Genomic DNA, 8,590 nt, shown 5'->3' on the forward strand with positions numbered 1-8,590 from the left:
CTACCTTGCAAAAAATGGTCTGATCTTGCAGATTATTTAAGGTTAAGAATGTAAAAGAATCATAAAACAAACAGGGTAACATTACTGTAGGTGTCCACCTCTAAGCAGACGACACCATTCTGTATAACTTTGGCCCTTCTTTGGACACTGTTAACAACCCTCCAGGCAAGCTTCAATGCCATACAATGCTCCTTCCATGGCCTCAAACTGCTCTTAAATGCAAGTAAAACTAAATGCATGCTCTTCAACCAATCGCTGCCCGCACCTGCCCGCCCGTCCAGCATCACTACTCTGGACGGTTCTGACTTAGAATATGTGGACAACTACAAATACCTGGGTGTCTGGTTAGACTAAACTCTCCTTCTAGACTCACATTAAGCATCTCCAATCCAAAATTCAATCTAGAATCAGCTTCCTATTTCGCAACAAAGCATCCTTCACTCATGCTGCCAAACATACCGTAGTAAAATTGACCATCCTACCGATCCTCGACTTCGGTGATGTCATTTACAAAATAGCCTCCAACACTCTACTCAACAAATTGGATGCAGTCGATCACAGTGCCATCCGTTTTGTCACCAAGGCCCCATATACTACCCACCGCTGCGACCTGTATGCTCTCGTTGGCTGGCCCTCGCTTCATACTCGCCAAACCCACTGGCTCCAGGTCATCTACAAGTCTCTGCCAAGTAAAGCCCCGCCTTCTCAGCTCACTGGTCACCATAGCAGCATCCATCCATAGCACGCACATCTCACTGGTCACCCTCTTAGCCAATTCTTCCTTTGGCCGCCTCTCCTTCCAGTTCTCTGCTGCCAATGACTGGAACGAACTGCAAAAATCACTGAAGCCGGAAACTCATATCTCCCTCACCAGCTGTCAGAGCAGCTCACAGATCACTGCCCCTGTAAAAAGCCCATCAAACTACCTCATCCCCATACTGTATTTATCTTGCTCCTTTGCACCCCATTATCTCTACTTGCATATTCATCTTCTGCACATCTACCATTCCAGTGTTTAATTGCTATATTGTAATTACTTCGCCACCATGGCCCATTTATTGCCTTACCTCCCTTATCCTACCTCATTTGCACATACTGTATATAGACTTTCTACTGAATGTTTGTTTATTCCATGTGTAACTGTTGTTGTATGTGTCGAACTGCTTTGCGTTATCTTGGCCAGGTCGCAGTTGCAAATGAGAACTTGTTCTCAACTAGCCTACCTGGTTAAATAAAGGTGAACAAAAATATATATCAGCTATAGAACACAACATTTGCCATAAGGACTGTTCATCCTGTTGTCATGCTCTATACTGCTATTACAGTCTGCATGAGAACTTATGTCATATGCTTCATAAGCGTCTGCATACCAGGTGATATAATGACGTTTTATCATTTATTAAACTCTGTCACTTAACATTGAATGGAATGATGCACTACATACCCATGTCATATGCCGTTATAGAGTGTGTACAGACACCTTCAGCAAAGTGACATTCATTTGTTATAAAACAGTTATGAATGTGCTTAATACCACAGGATGAGTTGAGTATCACAAAACCATTCAGGATCTCCAAGAAACATGGGCAAACGGGAGAGGGTGTATCATCTTTGACTCCAACTTTCTCACTCGTCATTCATTCATGATCATTTTTTTCTGATCATGACAGCATCCAAATTGATTAAGATCTTTCAACCCCAAAAATATTTTCACTTACTGTTAGGTAAAAGTGATTCAAAAATGACACGACATTCACCATTCAGTTACTATTGGGCAGATATGACCCAAATCAAACTGCAAATACATCAAGTTCGTAGCCACAAGCTTGATGTGGTCATTACATGTGGGGGGACAAGATGCGTAAAGTGCTTTTGTCTAAATGGTAAAATAGACAATATTGTCAAATAAAAAGGTGACATTCTGTACTGTCGTCTCATGAATCATTTGATTTCAAATCCAAACTGCTGGAGTACAGAGCCAAAATAAAAAATGTTTTGGGCTTTCCCCTGACACGCCTAGTATATAGGTCCTGGATGTGTTGGGGTTCTTTCCTTGTCAATCATTGGCTCATTGGTGAAATTAGCATTCAGACGATATATTTAATTAAATCATCAGAAGTTGACAACAGGAACATAGCAGTGCTGCAGAGATGGTTGTCCTTCTGGAAGGTTCTCCCATCTCCACAGAGGAGCTCTATCTATCCCTGACCAAGGCCCTTCTCCCCCGATTGCTCAGTTTTGCCAGGCGGCCAGCTCTAGGAAGAGTCTTGGTGGTTCCAAAGGTCTTCCATTTAAGAATGATGGAGGCTGTGTCCTTGGAAACCTTCAATGCTGCAGACATTTTTTGGTACGCTTCCCCAGATCTGTGCCGCGACGCAATCCTGTCTCGGAACACTACGGACAATTCCTTCGACCTTTGCTCCGACGTGCACTGTCAACTGTGGGCCTTTCCAAATCATGTCCAATCAATTGAATTTACCACAAGTGGACTCCAATCAAGTTGTAGAAACATCTCAAGGATGATCAATGGAAACAGGATGTACCTGGTCTCAATTTCGAGTCTCATAAAAGGGTCTGAATACGTAAAATATAAAATATTACATTTGCAAAACTTTCAAATAACTTGTTTTTGCTCTGTCATTATGCTGTATTGTGTGTAGATTGCTGAATATTTGTATTTATTTAATCCATTTTAGAATAAGGTTGTACCGTGACAAAATGTGGATCAAGTCAAGGGGTCTGAATACTTTACGAAGGCACTGTATTGCCCCAGATACTCTAGCCCAGGGGTGCAGTGGTGTCAGACTCATTCCATGCAGGGCATAGAGTCTGCTGGTTTTTGTTATATTCTTTCAATTAAGTCAGACTAGGTGAGGGGAGTTCCTAACTAATCAGTGACCTTGGTCGTGTTCCCGTGCTCAGACTATACATGCATCAACCAAAGGTTGTGTGCTACATCATCGACTGTGCTGTCGCGCACCAGATTGCTATAACATGTGGTTTGTTGATGCATAAAATACCTATCCAGGCGTTGTAAGATCTGGCATTCGTCAGCAATGCAATGTCTGAGCAGAAGAACACGACCCTTAATTGATCAATCAAGTACAAGGGAGGAGTGAACCTGCAGACACTGTGGTGTAGCTGCTCCTGAGTCAGCCCCAATGTGGGTTTTGTGAAGGTTCAGCATTATCCTGCGGTTAATCCCACAAGCATGGCATTTAACTTTATTTGTGAGTGAAAACAAATGTGTAGGAGAAAATACCTCTAAAATAATTGCTGAATGCTATGTTGGCATCCTAGGATGATCTGAATTGCCTGTACACACTCAAGTAGTACAACCGATGTACAACGCATTTGGCCCAACCGTTGTGATACAGAGTATTTATGCACCAAACTTTACACCAGCTTTGTGGAGATGCTGTTGTATCACAAAACTAAAAGTAATATCACAACCATTGTGTCAAATGCTTTGCACATCAGTTGCACAACCTGAGTGTGTATGGGGCCTGAAGAGTATATGGAGCCTGAAGACGTTGCTGTGACAGAAGGATTTCTTATTTTCTAGGCCATATGGTCCAATGGCCTCTTCATCAACACAATTCACACATTCCTGTGCCCTTTTTTCCTGTCTAAACATAGTGCAATTCATTAGATAAGACATTTAATTTAATAAATGTTTGAATAAACTGTCAAATAAACTAAGTTTTCACCTGTGTTTTAATGCACTTATTTATGAGCGATTGTATGAAAAGTTCTTAATATTTTCTAGTTCTGCAATCTGCAACATGATAATTTACCTACTTACCCTGAAACGTAGTTTGACTATGGGGTCACATTTCAGATTAGATTAAATATCCACTGCTGCAAACTTTAGCCTTTACCACAAAATTGCAAAACCAAATCATCTCAAGTGCTTTGGCCGGAATTTAATCCAAGGAACGCTGTGGAGAAGCGCATTGGACTGTCGACAATGCGTCTATTAAGGCAATGTTCCCGATGTTCCACCTTGTTTGGCACCCAGACTAACAGTACTTAACAGACAAAAAGTAAAGTCGACACCAGTTTAATATGTATGATTGTTATATTAATAACTTCAGGACAATTTAAATACATAAGTGCGTATAAATATACAACAACAAAAAAGCATTGATCATAGACTTTGACATGCCAATCGAGAGCATCCTGTCGGGCTGTATCACCACCTGGTACGGCAACAGCTCCACCCACAACTGTAAGGCTCTCCAGAGGGTAGTGAGGTCTGCACAACGCATCACCGAGGGCAAACTACCTGCCCTCCAGGACACCTACACCACCCGATGTCATCCAGAAGGTGAGGTCAGTACAGGTACATCACAGCTGGGACCGAGAGACTGAAAAACAGCTTCTATCTGAAGGCCATCAGACTGTTAAACAGCCATCACTAACATTGAGTGGCTGCTGCCAACATACTGACTCAAATCTCTAGCCACTTTAAAAATAAAAAGAATTGTATGGAATAAATGTGTCACAAGTCACTTTAAACAATGTCACTTTATATAATGTTTACATACCCTCGATATTGGCCAGCAACTAATTTTTCCACCTGAGATTGCTTCTACCAACCTTAGGCCAGACATGGTACTCTGGTCCCCTTCACGAAAGGCTGTGTACATCATAGAGCTCACAGTCCCGTGGGAAAACTCTGTTGAAGAGGCCTACGAGCGTAAGAAACTGCATTACACAGAGTTGGCAGCAGACGCAACTCAGCGTGGCTGGAATGCAAAAGTCTGGCCAGTTGAAGTGGGATGTAGAGGATTCGTGGCTTCTTCCACCATCAGGTTGCTGAAAGAACTTGGAATCCATGGACAGGCTCTGCGGCAGACCGTCAGAGCAGTTTCTCAAGCAGCTGAAAGAGGCAGCCAATGGATCTGGATCAAACGGAAGGACCCTTGCTGGGCTGTAACTTCATGACCCCCCACCCCCACCTGAGAACCCAATTCAGATCCCTCCAACTTGAGGAGGGCATATGAGGTATGCGGTCAGCTGTAGGGCTGGCTCAGGGAAGAGGACGCCCCTGCCTTGCATAGTCCCGTGGGACATCTTAATTGGGCATGGGACACAAGCTAAGGCTTGATCACCCTTTAGCTGGCCACCTTTGATGAGGGTGTTTAGTGATTAAAGGCCGAAACACCCACTGATTCGAAAGCACACTACTGAGGATGTGTCCCAAAATTGACATCTTAACCCAGTCTAAGAAATAAACCTCCCATGCCACTCTGTCAACATCACGGCAAATCTCATGCGAGTGCATTCCATCTATTGGCACAATGGACAGTTTTTAACATCTTGTTCCGTGTTTTATGATTCATTACTCATGTAATGTACATTGGGGCAAAAAAGTATTTAGTCAGCCACCAATTGTGCAGTTCTCCCACTTAAAAAGATGAGAGAGGCCTGTAATTTATCATAGGTACACTTCAACTATGACAGACAAAATGAGAAAAAAAATCCAGACAACAAAGGGTATATAACAAAGTATTGTGAAACTTTTGTTATTGACCAAATACTTATTTTCCACCATAATTTGCAATTTGCAAATAAATTCATAAAAAATCCTACAATGTGATTTTCTGGATTCTTTTTTCTCATTTTGTCTGGCATAGTTGAAGTGTACCTATGATGAAAACTACAGGCCTCTCTCATCTTTTTAAGTGGGAGAACTTGCACTGTGGCTGACTAAATACTTTTTGCCCCACTGTATATACTGTACTCTATACCATCTACTGTATCTTGCATATGCCGTTCGGCCATCGCTCATCCATATAGTTGTGGTAGTTAGATAGTACTGCATGGTCGGAACTATAAGCACAAGCATTTCGCTACACTCGCATTAACATCTGCTAACCATGTGTATGTGACCAATACAATTTAATTTGATGCAAATCTGTGGTAAATTGACTACATATTGTGAGTGTGGATGTTTAAGTGAACGTAAAACTATTTTATCATGCAGTGGGATCCCAAAATATTGGGACAGTTAGATTGTTGTTTTGGCTCTGTACTCCAGCACTTTGGATTTGAAATTATACAATGATTATAAGGTTGAAGTCCAGACTGTCAGCTTTAATTTGAGGGTATATATAAGATTATACAACGGGTGGATCTAATCCTGAATGCTGATTGGTTAAAAGTGCATTCCAGCAGGTGTCTACTCCACAAGTTACCACCGGATAAGTCCATGATGTTAAAATGCCTATTTCCTCTGTTCCATCTGACTGCGCAATCCACTGTCTCATCAGCCCAGACAGGGAAGTTATAAACTTGATCTCCACTATAAAAAGCATCTAGACATTATATAATTTCTTTTAGACTAACATTTAGTTTCCAACTGTGGAGATTTGAATTAACCTTGCTGTTTATCTCTCCGACATTTGCAACATATACAGTCGTGGCCAAAAGTTGAGAATGACACAAATATTAATTTCCTCAAAGTTTGCTGTCTTTAGATATTAGATATTTTTGTCAGATGTTACTATGGAATACTGAAGTATAATTACAAGCAATTCATCAGTGTCAAAGGCTTAAAGAATGATTCCAAGCACCACCCTCCTTTTGAAGCTTCCAGTCTGTTATTCGAACTCAACCAGCATGACAGAGTGATCTCCAGCCTTGTCCTCGTCAACACTCGCACCTGTGTTAACGAGAGAATCACTGACATGTCATCAGCTGGTCCTTTTGTGGCAGGGCTGAAATGCAGTGAAAATGTGTTTTGGGGATTCAGTTCATTTTCAGAGGGACTTTGCAATTAATTGCTATTCATCTGATCACTCTTCATAACATTCTGGAGTATGTGCAAATTGCCATCATACAAACTAAGGCAGCAGACTGAAAATTAATATTTGTGTCATTCTCAACTTCTGGCAACGATTGTATATTCATAGTGGTTTCGATGGTTCTCCACACTATTCTGGCTTGTTTAGGCAAACTATTCGAATTTTAGCTTTAGTTTTTCATTATACAGAATAATATGTGCATAAAATAGTCACTTAACCCACTTAAGCAAGATTTTCACCATCATTTGTAAAGCCCTAGTTATTTTGTTGCTTTGGGAAAGTAATTTCTGAAGATATGTACTCTGTGGTCATTTACCAATTTACGTTGTCCCTCAGATTTCAGGTGAATCCTGTAACATGAACTGAACTCGTTTTAATATGGTTAAACTAATCATTTGTAAACTATTTTTAAACAAATAATTTTTCAAAAGACACATGGAATATTTAAAAGTCTAATCATAGTGTAATGCCGGTGAGCTGGTTGTACTCTTTTGGTGGAGGAAAACTGAGCGCGTCGACCATAACACGTCAACCCTGTTACCGATAAACAGACAAGAAATGTTTAACAAGTTGAACATGAATACAAGCTTTTTGTTAAGCTTCTATTCAATTTTCTCTCCCTGTAGCACACAACAAGCTTCCATTCCCCCTGTCACAAGGAGAGTTAGGGCTGAATTAAGAGGAAATCGTCAACCCTGTTACGATCAACCCCGGTCACTTTTATAGTCATGTTCCTTAATTTAACCTCTTGAGATGCGAAAACCTGTTTGTTAGGAAGTTGAACATGTGCTCTTTTATGACCGAATGTTAAAATTAGGTGAAAAAGTTGACTAAATGACACTACCTAAAGGCACTCTATTCGTGGAATGACACAGTTCAGCAGCACAAAGTGAACTGCCTGTCAACCTTAATTTAGTCTACTGTATAACAATGCAAAAAATGTATATATTCTATATATGCGTGATGACTAGTTACTAATATAATTTCAGCAAATAATTTTGAAAAGGTCTGGTTGTATGAGTTATTGAGGTAAAGGAGGGTATGATGCAGTTCGATACCTTAGTTTCTAGCGGCGTTCCTGCTCTAGACTACGTTCTCGGCTGTGGCCCTTGCAGTGAGCGGATGCGGTGTCTCCCGCTCTCTCTCGCTGTGGTCCCTGGAACTGGAGTGACGCTTCTCCCTGTGGGGCGAGCGGGAATGCCTCCTGTACTCTCCAGAGCGAGACCTGGGGGTGATCACATAGAGAGGAGGAAATATCTTAGGGGACAGCAGGTGAACACAATAATGGTGGTTTGCTATGACTTGCAAGTACTCGTTTAGCAACAAACTCACACACAACCAATTTACACTTATGCATACGACCCCGTGGCACACAAAACCAGTTCCTCACCTCCGCTTCTTTCGGCTCCAGTAAGCTCTAAATAATTAGTCCAGTACACATTTAAAATGTTAGCTTCAAAATGTAAGGTACCCTGTGAACATCCACACCCAGCAAAACTGTGCTCCAACATTTTCTTGTGAGATTTAGTCCGGATTAATGTTGGAAAGAGTCAAGGGTAACAGAGAAAAATATGACTTGAGTTTCAGCAACAGCCTTCATCAGAACTTGCCCCTGTGCACACTATTTTTGCATGTCCTGCTCAAACACAAATGTTAACTAGCAACACATGCGTTGACATGAGTTGATTTGATCAATCATTAACTGTTTCCACAGTATTAAGACTATAGCTAACACGTTTGAACATTGCCAATGGCTTTGCAAAGTACATGGCCGGCTA

The 8,590-nt window shown here is 41.3% G+C and overlaps 1 long non-coding RNA gene across 1 annotated transcript; it reads right to left on the reverse strand.

The window, feature by feature from the left end:
• Nucleotides 1-7,247: 7,247 nt before the first annotated feature.
• Nucleotides 7,248-8,590, reverse strand: LOC135564984 (uncharacterized). Its single transcript, XR_010461307.1, has 2 exons — nucleotides 8,203-8,590; nucleotides 7,248-8,037 (listed from the first exon to the last, which is right to left on the reverse strand). It is a non-coding gene; the product is annotated as an uncharacterized LOC135564984 (long non-coding RNA).

Source organism: Oncorhynchus nerka, linkage group LG26, assembly GCF_034236695.1.
Source record: "Oncorhynchus nerka isolate Pitt River linkage group LG26, Oner_Uvic_2.0, whole genome shotgun sequence".
NCBI classification, from domain to species: domain Eukaryota; kingdom Metazoa; phylum Chordata; class Actinopteri; order Salmoniformes; family Salmonidae; genus Oncorhynchus; species Oncorhynchus nerka.